We start from the raw sequence: 15519 nt of genomic DNA, 5'->3' as shown, positions 1-15519 counted from the left end.
CTAATTTATATGCATTTCAAACTGCTTTTGGCTTAGATTTCATGAACACTTTTTCCTGTCATTTGATATTTTTCTACATCATCAAACAAAATGGTTGCATAACACTTGTGTTGAAATGTATTTAACAATCCCTCTTGAGAATTCTCTGGTGGTCCAGTGGTTAGGACTCCACTTTTCCACTGCAGGGGGCATGGGTTTGATCCCTGGTAGGGGAACTAAGATCCCTCATGCTGTGCAGCTCAGCAAAAAAAAAAAAAAGAAAAAAAATTCCTCTTATTAGATATTTAGATTTCCTATTTTTTACTATTACAAATCATGCTATGATAGACATCCATGTCCATAAGTCTTTGCACACATTCATAATTATTTCCATAGGATAAACTTCTATGGGTAGACTTGTAAGATTAAAAGGTAAGCACTTTTTAAAGTCTTACAATATATATTACTAAGGTTTCCAGAAAGGTTGTACCAATTTAACTCCCACCAAGAGTGTGGGAAAGTTTTCATTTCCTCATATCTTCACCAACACTGGGTATTATACAGTCTCCTGTGCTGGAGGAGCCCCCTCAGGCTCATCTCTGGGGCTTCACTCCTCTCCAACTGCACTCTCTCCTCCTAGATGATCCTATTGGATCCATTGGCTTTATTTATTTTTAAAAATATTTATTTATTTATTTATTTTATTTGGTTGCACAGGGTCTTAGTTGCAGCTGGCATGCTCTTAGTTGTGGCACGCGGGCTCCTTAGTTGCAGCTTGCTGGCTCCTTAGCTGTGGCATGTGATCTCTTACTTGCGGCATGCAGGTGGGATCTAGTTCCCTGACCAGAGATCGAACCCAGGCCTCCTGCATTGGGAGCGCAGAGTCTTAACCACTGCACCACCAGCGAAGTCCCTCCATTGGCTTTAAATATTACATAGCACTGATGACTCCCAAGTGTGTAGCTCCAGCCCAGTCCTCCTCCCTGAGCCCATGTAAATGAATCTGGATGAAGCTATCCAATTGTTCCCTCTTGAGATGTCACAGATAGAAGTCTCCCAGACTGTCCTCCATCCCAACCCTCCTCCATTCTTCCCATCTATGGAGTGGCCCCTCACCTACCTGGCTTCCCAAGCTCCAAACCCAAAAGCCTTCCTTGATTTCTCCCTTTCCTTTATGCTCCATATACAGCCTGTTAGCAATCCCTGTCATTTTATCTTCCAAGGATATTTTGAATTGGCCCCCTTATCTCCAATTCTACTGCTCTCACCCCAGGCCAAGCCACCATCTTCCATCTGAACTACTGTAACTCCTCCCTGTTCTGTTTGCTTTACCCTTGACTCCTCCAGTACATTATCCACATGGCAACAGAGTGATCATCTTAAAACAGAAATGAGATCATGTTATTCCCCTGCTCGTACCCTCTAATGACTTCCTATTATACTTAGAAACCCTGTTCCATCTGGGCCCCTCATGACCTCTTCCTCAATCTCATTTCATCACATTCTTCCTCCTACATTCCACATCCCAGTCACACCAACTGCTTTTCAATTTCTCAAACATGACATGCTCTTTCCTGTCTCAGGACATTTATACTTGCTATTCCTCTTTCTAGAATGGTCTTTTCCCAGCTCTGCATAACTGGTTTCTTTGAGTCTCAGCAATAATGTCCCCTCTTTAGTCCTTCTTTACCACTTTACCTAAGATGGCCCCCCAATCTGGATTATAGTCAGCCCCTTTTATTGTTCCTTTTTAGCACTTACCACAGACACACATATTATTTACTTGCTGGTTGCCATTTCATGTCTTAGAACACAAGTCTACTGGGTACCAGGAGCCCAGCCAGACATTGGGTATACAATTATTTCTCTTCTGACCTCCCATACTTACCAGTATGTAGGCTCACTGGGGCAGATGAGGTGAGTTTTGTCAATGATGTCTAGCCCAGTGCCTGCCAGGTAACATGTGACCAGTGAAGAGTGGCTATACTAACTTATATCAGATGTAAGTGGTGCAGCCAACAATCTGGGCACAAAGGACCTGAATTCCAAGTGACCTTATATAACTGGAGACCTTATCGAAAACAAAGAGAATGAAATTTAATATGGACGGAGTGTAAACATAGTCCATGGAAAGAATGATTGTGTGATATTACGGCTCAAAACAAATTGTGGGCTCAGTTCTACAGCTAGACTAGGCCTCTTATACTAATAGGTATTTTGTATTTGTAAAGGGCTATGAAAAACATTTGCAGAAAACATATTCACAGTAATTATATCATTTAATCCTTATACCCACCTAGGTGGTAGATAGAGTAGACAGAATTGTCTTGAGTTTGCATAATAGGACACCCACGTGTAGCTTGGTTAAATGGTTTCCCCAAGGTCATTCAGCAAGGCAGAGATGGGGCAGGGACCCTGTGCCTTTTCTCTAAGGCTGCAGGAATAGTATGTCACATTTATCCTAGGACTAAAGAATATTCCAAATCAAACCTTCACATCCTACAGTATATATATATATACACATCCCTGTTTCCTAAAGTGCACATTCCTGGAGACAATAACTTGTATCAGTTCACCTTCTTGGGCCTGACCTTTTGCCCCAGAACCCACTCTAGACTGGGGCTTCATTGCCACTTTCTTTTGGAGATGGACCATGTTATTTAAAATGGGGAATACCCAATTTATTGGATATAAATCTGTTAACTGGATTTTTTTCTAAGTCTAGTTGTTGCATTTACTTAATAAAGACTTTTTGTAGTGTACATACAGAAAAATGCACATATCACAAGTGTGCAGCTTAATGAAATCTCACAAAGTGAATATGCTCGTGTGCCTAGCACCCAGATCAAAGCAAAGAATGTGGCCAGCTCCTCGGAAGACCCTATGGTCTTCTCTTTAATCATTATCCCCCGACAGGGTGACAGCATCCTGAATTCCAACAGCTTGGATTAGTTTTGCTTCTTTTCTACTTTATATAATTACTGATGGATTTTTATTCTTTTTCCATTTTTTCCCCAAAGACTAAGTGTCTCCATGAGGGTCTAGGTTCAAATGACTCCCTTATTGAATAAAGTTCTATTTTATTTTTACCCAGCATTTGAGGCTTTTTGTGTTTTACCTCTAATTTGTGTTTCTCTCTTAGCTTCCAGTTCTCCAGGAACCTGGGAGTTAATCCTGAGTCTTTCTCTCCCTTCACATCTCACCTTCCATCAGTGGCCAGACTCCATTGGTTCAGTCCAACAGCTGAGATCATTAAGTACTTACTGAGCATCTACTGTGTGGCAGGTACTATTTTAGCTGCATGCAGAGTTATATAGATCAAGATCTCTGTCCTGGAGGAGCTGACAGTTAGTGAGGCAGGGCAGTGAGACAGAAAAACAAATCATTTCTATATAAGTCCAGTCTAAATACTAGGAAGTACCCCAGGCTACACTTACACCAGCTGAGGGGCTCAAGAGAGGTTTCTAGGAGAGGCTAAGGTGAGACTTAAAGGATGAGCAAGAATGATCCAGAAGAAAGAGTAAGATGTCCAAGCAGAAGGAACAGCTAAGCCCCTGAAGGGCTTTTGAGGGGAAAACAGAAACAGACACAACCACACTCCCCCCGCCCCCACCCCTAGTGTCTGAAGCAGGCAGGAGGAAAAGGAATCTGAGAAGGAGACAGAAAAAAAATGGTCAGAGATGTAGAAGAACCAGTAGGAAATGCAGCCACAAATCCAAGGAAAGAGAGCTTTTCCTGAGGGAACATAGCACTTGCTATGCCAAATGCCTCCAGAAAGTTCTAGTAACATGCGTACAGAAAAGATCCCTTGGATTGTGCAGTTTGGAGGAAATGGCTAATCTACCTGGGCAGTTTCAGAGGAAAATAGGGACAGAACCAGATTGCCAGAAGGTGAAGAGAGGAGGGATGTCAGGATGAGGAGACAGGCACTGGAGGCAGCTCTTTCCAGAAGCTGAGCTGAGAAGGGGAGAGAGGTACATGAACTGGGAAGGAGGCAGGTTTTAGAAAGGAGTGGTCAGCGCCGGAATGCAGGGCAGGAGGACAGCTGAGGGAGGGAGGCCTCAGAGGGCTCTTTAGTCCAGAGGCTGGGAAGAGGGGTCCCCCCAGGGCACATCGGGTTGTGGATAAGAAGAGGGAACACACCGCTCATGAATGGTCTCCTGGGAGCAGGAAGCAAGTAGGGGCTATGGACAGATAGGGAATTTGAGGTTGATGGGGGTGGGGATGGGTAAGAAAGTTCACCTGTGAGGGACTTATAAAGGGTGGTCTTTGTCCTTTTGTATCTGACTTCTTTCACTTAGCCTAATGTCTTCAAGAATCACCCTGGTTGTAGCACATATCAGAATTTCATTCCTTTTTAAGGTCAAAAAATATTCTATGTATAGGTATACCATAAGATGCTATCTTTATCACCAGGCTGACCACTAAGAGAGACAGCTGTGGGTACCAGCAGTCAGGTAACAGCGTCCTCAAGGTACAAGGAGAGGCTGGGAGTGCAGATGAGAAATCTGCAAGGAGTCAGCAGATAAGAGGCTAAGGCTGCCTCGGCAGGAGGGCTGAGCTTGGTGGAGAGAATACCAGTGTCTTTGTGGCTGACAGGGCTGGGCTTCAGTTGCGCTGGGTGTGGGGGTGAGGGGGGCTGAGGAGGGAGGGATCTGAGGTCAGGAGGGGCTACTGAGCAAAGGGGGACATGGAGGAGGCTGAAGGGGCAGGGGACATGTCTCCTTGAGCATCCTCAGCCATAAATCCCTGTGCTCTCCAGTGTGTGTTTGTGTCAGGTAAATTCCCTGAACTTGTATTCTGGGTTAAGGGTGCATGCATTTAAACAGATATTTTAACAGATATATGTGCATCTAAACAGACAGATATCTCTAAATCCTATTCCAGAAAGGGCAGACCAATTTAGACTTCCTCCCACAGATTTTGAGAGTATTCATTTCCCTTTGCCATAACCAACCTTGGATGTTATTAATCTTTGCCAATCTGATACGTGGAAAATGATGCAATGATGACTAAATTTTTGTTCCTTTTTGGGGAATAGAGGCCCCAGTCCTCACAGAAGGACTGGGTCGTGTTCTGTAGTGATCAACCACTAAGCACACGTCCCTCCAGGCCTCAGGCTAGCTCTTTCCTGCCTGCTCACCACCTGGATGTTGGTATTCTCGGTTTGCCGACCTCAGTTCCAGACTCCAGAGAGATATTGGAAATAAATATTGTAAAGATAGCCTCGAGCTACAATTACCTCTCAAAAATAAAACAGCCTGGAAATGACAGAAATTTCAATCAAATTATCCAGGTCACAAAATGTTCTTGATAAATTCTGCTGATTTAGTTTAGACAATGGGGGTGGGGAGGAGGAAAAAACCCTGCTTGTACCAGCTCTAATAGGAAAGGAAAATGAATAGGAAATAAAAGGAAAAGGAAATGAATAGGAAAATATTCATGTATTTTTTGAATTAATAGTTAATTGATGATAAAAATAATTATATATAAATATGGATGTATTCAAGCACTAAATAAGCATTTTAATCCTCACAAAAACCCTGGCAATGTTAAGTCAGGGTCAGCCTCTGACATCAACTCCAGTCTGCCAGCAGTAAAAAGTAGTACTTTGTACAGAAAAAAAAGAAAAGCAGCTGGAGACGACAGAGATGGATCTTGAATGCTGTCCTGGGAAACAGTCTATATTCTGTTTCTTTTTACCCAGTTGTTCTGTAGACCAGGAGGCCCTGAAGAATTTCTAGGAGGGGTGTCAGGTGGTCAGTTCTGTGCTTTGACATGATTACAAGGATGGCTTTGGGAGAAACTCTTGAGGCCAAGAGGCCAGAGAGAAGCTTTTTCAACAGTCTGAGGAAGAACAAGTGAGGGTTTGGGATGGTGGACACAGAGAAGAGAATTCCAGACACACTTCCCCACTCCAGTTGACCATAGGTGACAGTCAAAGTTGATTTCAAAGTTTCTGGTGGCAAAATGAGAAACCCCAGATAGAAGCAAGTTTGTGAGAAGAGAATAATGAGTTCAGCGGTGGAGGTGCCATATTTAAAATTCCTGGGGACTTCCCTGGTGAGAAAACTCCATGTTCCCAATGCAGGGGACCCGGGTTAGATCCCTGGTCGGGGAACTAGATCCTGCAGGCCGCAACTAAGGGTTTGCATGCTGCTACTAAGAAGTCCGCATGCCACAATGAAGATGCCTCAACGAAGACCCGGCGCAGCCTAAATAAATAAGTAAATAAATATTAAAAAGAAAAATTCTAGAAAAAAAAATTCCTGGATAATATCCAGGAGAAGTTATCTGGAGGATAATTGGAAATGTGTGCCTAGAAGCTCAGAAAGATGTCTGTCTGGTCTGGAGAGAGATTTGGGAGTCATGAGGAGATGGCTGATCTTTGGAGAAGGACAGGGCAGGGGAAAAGATGGAGAGAAAGGAGATACTAAGGAAAACAAACATTTTTAGAGGTGAGCATAGGTAACTCTTACATCACTGAGAGGGAAGTGGCGGGGGGGTGGTGGTGTAGGAAAATTGCAAGACCCAGTGGTATTATTGCTAGAGAAGAGTTTTGAGAAAGAGGGAGAAGTCAATGGAATGTTATAGAGCCATCAAGGAAGAAAAGGACTGCAAACAGGTAACTGGATTTGGCAACTAGAAGGTCACTGGTGACATCGAAGAAAGCAGAGAGTGACAGCACCTGAGGAGTGATGGGGAGGACAGGAAGGAAGACAGGCAGGAAGGTGGGAGAGGCCAGGACAGAGGAAGTTTTTTTAGGATAGAGAAAATCTGTAAGTGAGGGAGAGGGAGACCCTGAGGATGCAACAGTTAGCTCTCCTGTTCCTGCGCTCGGGCTTTCTCTAGTTGCGGCGAGCAGGGTCTACTCTTCCTTGCGGTTCTCAGGTTTCTCACCGCAGTGGCTTCTCTTGTTGCAGAGCACGGGCTCTAGGCGCGCAGGCTTCTGTAGTTGCGGCTAGCGGGCTTTAGAGCTCAGACTCAGTAGTTGTGGCTCACGGGCTTGGCTGCTCCCTGGCATGTGGGATCTTCCCGGACCAGGGCTCCAACCCGTGTGCCCTGCATTGGCAGGTGGATTCTTAACCACTGCACCACCAGGGAAGTCCCGTTAACTCCCCTTCTTTTATCTGAGATCTCTCATCCCTGGCTGAATAAAACACTTAGTACCTCCTTTGCGGCTCCACACCGACATGCCCCTCCCCCGAGCCCCCCACACCCCCCGCCGAAAAAAAAGTTTGGCTGGAAAAGGCTCTCTCTGGTATAGGAGGATGGTAGAGATGTTAGATGGACAGGGCAGTGTGAATTTTTCTCTAGGTGCTGGTCACAGAATTTTTGTCCCTTATTTTCTCCATCTTCAATGTGAATCAAAACACCTGGTCTTCCAGGGTGTACTGAATTTTACAAGCCAACTCTTGTATTTTAAAAATACAAGTTATTAGAGAAGTAAATAGGATGACATTATTGATTCTCAAAGACTTGGACCACACCTCTCTATTTTATAAAATTCCCACAGTTGATGGTCACTCCCCCGCCCCCCCATCGATATCTGTGATATCTATAACATCGAGTACCCCAAACTGTGTAAAACAGGCAGAAAACTCTGATGATAAAATCTGCTCCTCCCCATGTAAGGTCAGACACCGTCCACGGTTCTTTAGCTCTCTCGAGTTGCTTGGGGCACTAGTCGGTTATTACTCGGTTGTAATAGCAACTAGACTGTGGCCTCAAGATGGAAAGTGCTATGAGAGTGCTAATTATTAGGTTTTTGTTTGTTCATTTGTTTGGCCATGTGTTCAGATAGTCTTCAGTAGTGGCTCTCAAAGGGTGAACCCCAGAGAACAGCATTATCATCACCTGGGAACTTGCCAGAAATGCAAAATCTGGAGCCTCACTCCACACCTCTGGCCTCAGAAGCCCTGGGGGTGGGGCCCAGCCACGTGCATCTTGAGGCAGTTAAGGTGAAGTTGCGACGCGCTAAAGATTGAGGGCCACGGATTTACCTGAGGCCTTTCCGCTCAGCCGCCCTTACCCAGCGGCATCACCAGGGGGCTTTTTAGAAATGCAGAATTTCGGGCTGCACCCTGACCCACGGAATCAAAACCCGCATTTAAACACGACCCTCAGGAGAGTCTGAGAAGCCTCGGTCTATATTACTGTGTTTGTATAATGTAATGAGGATCTCTTCCCCAGTAAGTTAAAAAACTTGACAGCCTAACTGGAGAAACGGTGAAAGTGCCTTGACATCCAAACCACTGAGCCCAAGGCGCCGCAGATTGCTTATCTTCACCGAGAAATGACAGGGCTCGGTGTCAGGCTGGGTAAAAAGGGGGTACGAGGAGGGGGAGACTCCGGGCGAGCACTCCGTATTCCAGGTGTGTCCCCAGAAGCAGGTGTGACTGGAAGGCACGAGAAGGGGGGCGATTTCCACGCAGGGGGGCGGGAAATAAAATGAACGTGGCGGGCGGAGAGGACGACGAGGGGGGGCGCCTGGGGTGCCAAGCGGCTCGCCTAGCTTAGCAGGCGCTGAGGGGGAGCCCCTCCCTCGGGGAAGGCCAGAGGGCGGGGGTCTGGCGCGGAGAGGGAGGTGGGTCCGGGCCGGCGCGGGGGCGGGCGGCTCTGCGGCTCCCCGCCCCTGGCCCGCCCCTCCGCGGCGCCATTTTGCAGGCGGCTGTTGCTGGGACCATAGGCTGCGGCGGTTACTGCGGAGCCCAGGCGTGGCGGCAGGACGGGAGCCCAGCGGTCTGCAGCCAGGTGAGAGCCGGGCCGCCGCGCCCCCCGCCCGTCCCGCGGGCCGCACCTGCTGGGCCTGGCCGCGAGGGGCCCGCCGCGCCCACGAGGCCGGCCAGGCACGGCCCCCGCGCGCTGTCAGCGGCGCGGCCTGCGCCCCCACACCCCGGCCCGTCTCCGGGGTCCCCCGACCACCCTGACCACGGGGCCCCGGGATGCCCGGCGACCCGCAGCCCCGCCGGGCCCCCGGGCGCTCACCCCTGCCTGCGGCCGGAGCCGCCGTGCGCTCGGGCCCTGAGGCCGCGCCGCGGGGAGGCGAGTGGGGTCCCCCCTGGGACCCGGTCCCCGCCGCCTCCCTCCCGGCCCTCGGCCCGCGCGGCCTGGGGTCGCTCTCCGGTCGGCCCTCCGCAGGCGGTGCGCGCGGGCATCTCCGTGCCCCCAGGAATGCAGGGCCATCAAGAGGGGCAGCGGAGGGGGGTGCCTTTTACATTTTTGCCTTCTTTCTCCCCTACAATGGCTGCGCCGAGTATTTAGGAGCTCTCGCTCCGACCCCAGGGCCTTTCTGTCTGGCCAGTTCTCCGGGGGTCGCGGTACCCCTTGTTGCCACCTTGCTGGAAAGAGAAATTGTCATTTTCGAGTGTGACTAGTTTATGGGCGCAGAATTTTCTCCTTCCTATGACTCTAGATGTCCCTTTGATGGGCAGCTGATAGGGATTCGGCCTACAGGCTGGGGGTTTTAAGCATGACTGATGGGAAATTCTTGATTGTCAACCCAAAGGGTAAGTGAAGGCAACTGCAGGTGGAAGAAAGTCACTTATAAGGGATTTCTGGGTCTGAGGCATTAGCAGTTGCTGACTACTTTTAGTCGTGCAGTGATGGTAGAGAGGAGGGGGAAGATGCTGTCCCTGCTGATATTTGGACGTCTGTGTGCAGAGAAGGCTGGGCAGTGTGAGATCGTGCACAGTCTGGTTTGAGCTGTCATTAATTGGCATGTGATCTCCCTCACCCAGTTTCTTCCTCTCTGAAGCCAGAGGTTAGAATCACGGATGGTTGGAACATTTTAATTTTTATATTTTTGCATTTGAATGCTGTTGGACTGGGGCCTCGCCCTTCCAGGCTGTCTAGACCTGCCTTTTCACCTTTGCATATGACTTGGCCCACTTGGCCCCTGAAGGTGAGCCTGGTGAGATTTATAAAAAGGGCCTTTTGGCTCAGAAATTCTGAATTCTGTACAGGGTCATGGTTGACTCTATCAGGGTCACTTGTGAACCTATCACTACTGGTCTCTTTTCACTCATCCAAAATTTAATAGCTTTTGGGCACCTGCCTTTTAGAAGCCCAACAGTGGGTGTGCACAGTGTAAGCCCTCATGACACACCTGTTAGTTAAAAGGGGATGAGTAGGTGTGTCCAGCTGACAATGTTTCACCTGACAGCCTGAACATGAGCTATCTGCTTTCTAGACTATATCGTTGCCAAAATGGTGACCAGCTTCTTTCTTTGAATACCAGGGCATTTCTCTTTTGGTTTCTTTGCTTGGAGTGGGGAGTGATTTTTTTTTTTTTTAAGAAACTAGGTCTTTCAATAACTTTTCATAGTAGTTCCCCCCCGCTCCCAAAGATGGTTTTGTGGCAGTTGTGTTTTCTGAATGTGGCACAGTCAAGCCGAGTTTTAATGTCTGTTAGGATGTTTCAAAAATGCTTATGAAAGTACCTGTCTAGAATACTGGGTAGGGTTTTGCTAGGTTTCATGCCACACTGCCTATCTGGTTTGTGTAGCAAAGGCTAGTGGATTTATAATAGCATTGCAGAAATGAGTTAGATGTACATCAGCTAATTTGGTGACAAGTGCTGTTAATCCAAATATTATTGACTAAAACCCAATCTTTTGCCTTCAAGTAGCCTAAGGTCTAGTGTGTTGGATACTGGAAATCCTGAGTTGGTTATTGCCACCATCTTCAGTGTCTCCAGAGACAAACCTGGGATCCATTTGGGTACTCATTTCTGGCATCACTGGTGACTTAAGGGTTTTTCCCATTATGGTTAAGGGAATTAAAAATCATCAGTCATAATTTGCAATTATATAGTGCTTTGTACTTGTAAATGAAAGCTTTTTAAAAACTTATTTTTATTTAATCCTCTTATGCTGTTTTATTTATTTATTTATTTATTTATTGGCTGTGTTGGGTCTTAGTTGCTGCGCACGGGCTTTCTCTAGTTGCCGTGAGCGGGGGCTACTCTTTGTCGCCGTGCTCGTGCTTCTCATTGGGGTGGCTTCTCTTGTTGTGGAGCACAGGCTCTAGGCGCGTGGGCTTCAGTAGTTGTGGAACGTGGGCTCAGTAGTTGTGGCTCACAGGCTCTCGAGCGCAGGCTCAGTAGTTGTGGTGCACGGGCTTAGTTGCTCCGCGGCATGTAGGATCTTCCCGGACCAGGGCTCGAACCCGTGTCCCCTGCATTAGCAGGCGGATTCTTAACCATTGCGCCACCAGGGAAGTCCCTCATGCTATTTTAACTTAAACATTTTGCAGTCCTTCTCTGACCTGTTTCCAGGCCTTGCCTAAAAAACTCCCAACATGCTAGTCTGTTCCCAGTGCCAGGTAACCTCATTAATTCATTTTCATTCCCTGCTGTTTTTCCAGTTATTCTCTCCCCAGAGGGCCTGAGTCTGGGCTTGCTTTCTTTCTTTTGCTGGGGAGCATTCCTGCTTCAGGTTAAGCTGTGAGCTACTACTAAGCAGTTTAAACTGGTCCTTTATGCTCCTTATGGCACTCTCTTCATTTTCTCCCTGGCTTTGCTATTTCTGGCCTGTTGTTTTGTCACCGGTTCTAGATTGTTGTCTCTGTAAGAATTGAGGTCTGCTTGCAGCTTATGCTTTTCACAGGCCTCCCCACATTTAATACATGTATTGACTGCCGACTGTGTACCAGGTAACTACCTTGGTGCTCCAGATGCTGCATGGAGATTTCTTCCCCACACAGAGCTCACACTCTAGTGTGGAGGCAGACAATGAGACTTTGTGCTCTGAAGAAGAATCTGGCAGGATTGGGGGTATTAAGTGTTGCCGTGGGAGCTGAAATTGTAGGAAATGTAGAACGGGAAGCTCTGAGTCATCTTTGAGTGAAGATGTGAAGGAAGTGAGTCATATGGATATCTGGGGGAAGAGCATTGCCGTGAAGAAAACTGCAGATGCAAAGGCCCTGAGGCAGGAGAAAGAGAGAATGACTGAGATCTGAAAGACAATGGGAGTTGAATCATTTAAGGCTGCGTGGCACCTAGGAAGGCCTGTAGATTTTACTTTGAGGCTGGGTAGGAGCCATTGGAGAATTTTGAATAGAGGAGGGATAGAGACATGCTGGTTGTTGATGTGTGAGAATAGAATGAAGTCAGGGTGAGCAGGGTAGGGCTGCAGGACAGGCAGCTAGTACAGGGCTGAAGATGGTGATTGAGTGGAGGTGGGTGCCGGTGGGGTGGTGGTGAGAAGTGTCGGATTGTGAGGTGGGGCTGAGGAGATTGCTGATGGACCGTCTGTGGGGGGTGAGAGAGGGAGTTGAGGGCAACGTCAGGGTTTCTGGCCTAAGCACCTAGAAGGAAAGTGGCTGTCCCAGGAGCCACATCCACATGATATGTTAAGTTGCCATGCCAACCTGATGCAACTAAATGCAGTGGTAAGGAGAGGGTGGATGTTTTGGGGGAGGTCTTCTTCCATGGAAATGTAACTCTTCTTGGGAACTTCTCATTGTCCTTTGTCTTAATTCTCTCTTCTGACCTCAGGCAGGTAAGTCCCTCACCTCAAGTCTAGGTGGCCTCTAAGACCCTCCTTGAAAATTTACCCCATGAGGGAAAGGTCCATCTACTTGTTTTTTCATAACCATCTTTTGCTTTACTTCATATTTTCTTTTTGTTGTTGTTGTTATTCAGGCCTAAAATCTAAAGGTAACACAAAAAGCGAAAATTTGGATTCATCAAAAATGGCCTCTGACAAGTCCCTACGTCTTGGGAAGTGTGGTAGACATGATTTGCATATACACTATATACAGAAATATCTAAGTATTCAAGTGTAATGGGTACAGTAGTGGATACTGCATAGGCTCATGGAGGATCATACTTAGGACTTCAATCAAGTAGTCTCACTGCCTGTGAACTTTTCAGCAACGTAAGAGTGCAACTCGCAGCCTCTTCCTGTTGGCCATGGTCTTGACTCCAGTTCTTCCTTCATCATTGTTTCTCTGTACCCTTGATGAGTTCTTCGGTCTCCTCCTTCAGTGAGGGGCTCAGGGTTGCACTGGGCCTCATGTTGCCTGGTTGCCACAAACCATGGCTTTTTATGGTCTGTGGTCCAGAAAGCCTTCTTTATTCACGGGTTCTTTCCATAGGTTTTTCCCAAAGCAGCTGATCCTTCCGTCTCCTTGTGTCACTTGCCCTGGGGCATCTCAATGAGTGCCTGGTGGAGGTTCACCCATCTGGGTGGCCACCTCTCTCTCATTTATGTGCATGTGACTCTTACAGAGTTGAATCTTCCCATCTTCTAAGTTGAACTCAAGAGCAGTTTAAAACTCTTCTCTCCAGGAACCTCTCTAAGCAGTAGAGGGGACCCAAGAAAGACTAGACAGTGAGCCCCATGTGATAGGACCAGTGCTATAATGATGGTGCCAATGGGTATTGACTATGTGCTGAACACTTGAGGTCACTATTGTTGGTTTCAACAGCTGGCAGCCAACGTGGTTCTGGTCTGCATCTTATCAGTGAAGGAACTGGAACTTGATAAACTTTTCTAGTTTAACTCTTGGGTCTTGAATTCTGCTCTTAATGCTCCAATAAACCTTGGGACCCTCAATGATAGAATGCTATTCCCAAGTCTTGCCTGAAGGTCTGTGTTTCTTAGCTCCTGTTGGCATAGAAGAGTGCAGAGAAACTAGTGTCAGTTGGTCAACAGGTGCTTTGCCTAGCACTTCCTGTGTTTATTAATGGCATTTAATCACAGCAGCCCTATGGAAATAGGTATTACTACTATTCCCATGTTACATCTGAGGATGCTGAAGTTGGTGGTGGGCAGCTCCTTGCCCAAGGTCATAGTAGCTGAGTCAGAATTTGACCCAGGGCTGGCCTGATTGCCATGCTCCTTGGGTGGGTGTGGGGGAGGGGGAGGTGGGAGTGGCATGAGTAAAGGTGGAGGGGCTTGTGAGAGGGGTTGAATGTGTCAGGATGGTTGGAGGGAGGCTGAGGATGAGGTAGGTGGAAAGGGTGTACAGAGCTTAAAGTTCCTTTTGATACTATATTATGGGGCTTGAATTTTGTCTGGAAGACCACCAAGAAATTCCCAGAAGGGAGTGACTTGTAGAGATGTGCATTGTAGGAAACTCTGGGGCAGTGTGGAGGGTACATGCTGAGGCTGAAGGAGAACAGATCCTCCTCGCTTTCTCCTGCCTCCTCTTATCCATCCTGTTGTTCATTCCAGGCTCAGTGTTTTTTTCTCTGCACCCCAGCTTGGGTCCTTTGTTCCTTCCTTTCCGTCATTTATTACTGCAGGATCCTCCCACAACCCCCTACCCCAACACATGCACATTTCTTTTATACAGGCTTCCTTTGAGGTGGCTTCCCTTTGTTCAAGTGAAGACATACATGCCCCAGCGTTAATTAAACCTGCATTAACTTTTCCATTCTGGACCAAGGCTTCATTACTGAGTTCTTGGTATAATGACTCTGGATGGTCTTCTCCCCCGCTTCTGATGAAAAGCACTGCTTGAAACGCTGTTTCTCACAATTCTTCTGTAGTTGGGATTTCAGTCTCCAATTCGGTGTGGCTTTCTTGTCCCCTCTGCAGTGCTGGCTTAAATTCTTTGCTGTCTCCAAAGGCATATCACCTGGTTGGGAGTACAGCCTCTTCCTTGTCTAACATGATAGATCTTAAACTTGACAGTTTCTCATTCAGAAGGTCTGGGATGGGGCCTGGTCTGCATTTCTAACCAGTTCCCAGATGATGAGGATGCTGCTGATTGGGGAACCACCAGCACCTGTTTTTGTAAATCAGGTTTCACTGGGACATAGTCATGCCCATTCAAGAGACCATATGACCTGCAAGCCTAAAATATTTGCTATCTGGCTCTTGTAGAAAGTTTGCTTATCCCTGCTTCATAGTAATACTTATGTGGTCAGTGCTGAAAAGTTTGAGTTCAGGACTTCCCTGGTGGTCTAGTGGTTAATAAGACTCTACACTGCCAATGCAGGGGGCGTGGGTTCCATCCCTGGTCGGGGAACTAAGATCCCACATGCCGTGTGGTACAGCCAAAAGACAAAAAAAGTTTGAGTTCATGTTTTATTATCAAGAGCTCTTCCTTTTTTTTTAAATTAATTTATTTATTTTGGTTGCGTGAGCTCTTGAGGCACGTGGACTCTTAGTTGCGGCATGCAGATTCCTTAGTTGTGACACACGAACTCTTAGTTGCTAAATGCATGCAGGATCTAGTTCCCCGACCAGGGATCGAACCCCGGCCCCTTGCATTGGGAGTGTGGAGTCTTACCCACTGGACCACCAGGGAAGTCCCTCAGGAGCTCTTCCTATATTAAGACATTGCTTCACAAATTATTCCATAGAAGTATGATACGGGGGAATATATGCATATTTTGAAGTGTTAGGGACTGTAAAAAGCATGACACTTTTAAGTCTTTTTATCTAAAATTAATGTAAAGTTTATATTCTGTTCCAGAAACGTCAGTGCTTGGTTTAACATGAAACACTTTTCCTCCCTAATCTTTGAGTAAAGTTGATGCTGCTAGACGTGTTACATTTGATCCTGCTTTCACTTTGTTTGAGA

The 15519-nt window shown here is 47.0% G+C and overlaps 1 protein-coding gene across 1 annotated transcript in view; it reads left to right on the top strand.

The window, feature by feature from the left end:
• Positions 1-8644: 8644 nt before the first annotated feature.
• SLC23A2 (solute carrier family 23 member 2) overlaps positions 8645-15519 on the top strand; it is a 140804-nt gene continuing 133929 nt past the window's right edge. Inside the window, exon 1 of the mRNA XM_059898165.1 lies at positions 8645-8733. The gene's annotated coding sequence lies outside the window, so the exon portion shown is untranslated. The remainder of the gene's footprint in view (positions 8734-15519) is intronic.

Source organism: Balaenoptera ricei, chromosome 15 (assembly GCF_028023285.1).
Source record: "Balaenoptera ricei isolate mBalRic1 chromosome 15, mBalRic1.hap2, whole genome shotgun sequence".
Classification (NCBI taxonomy): domain Eukaryota; kingdom Metazoa; phylum Chordata; class Mammalia; order Artiodactyla; family Balaenopteridae; genus Balaenoptera; species Balaenoptera ricei.
This window is presented reverse-complemented; position numbering and strand designations above follow the sequence as displayed.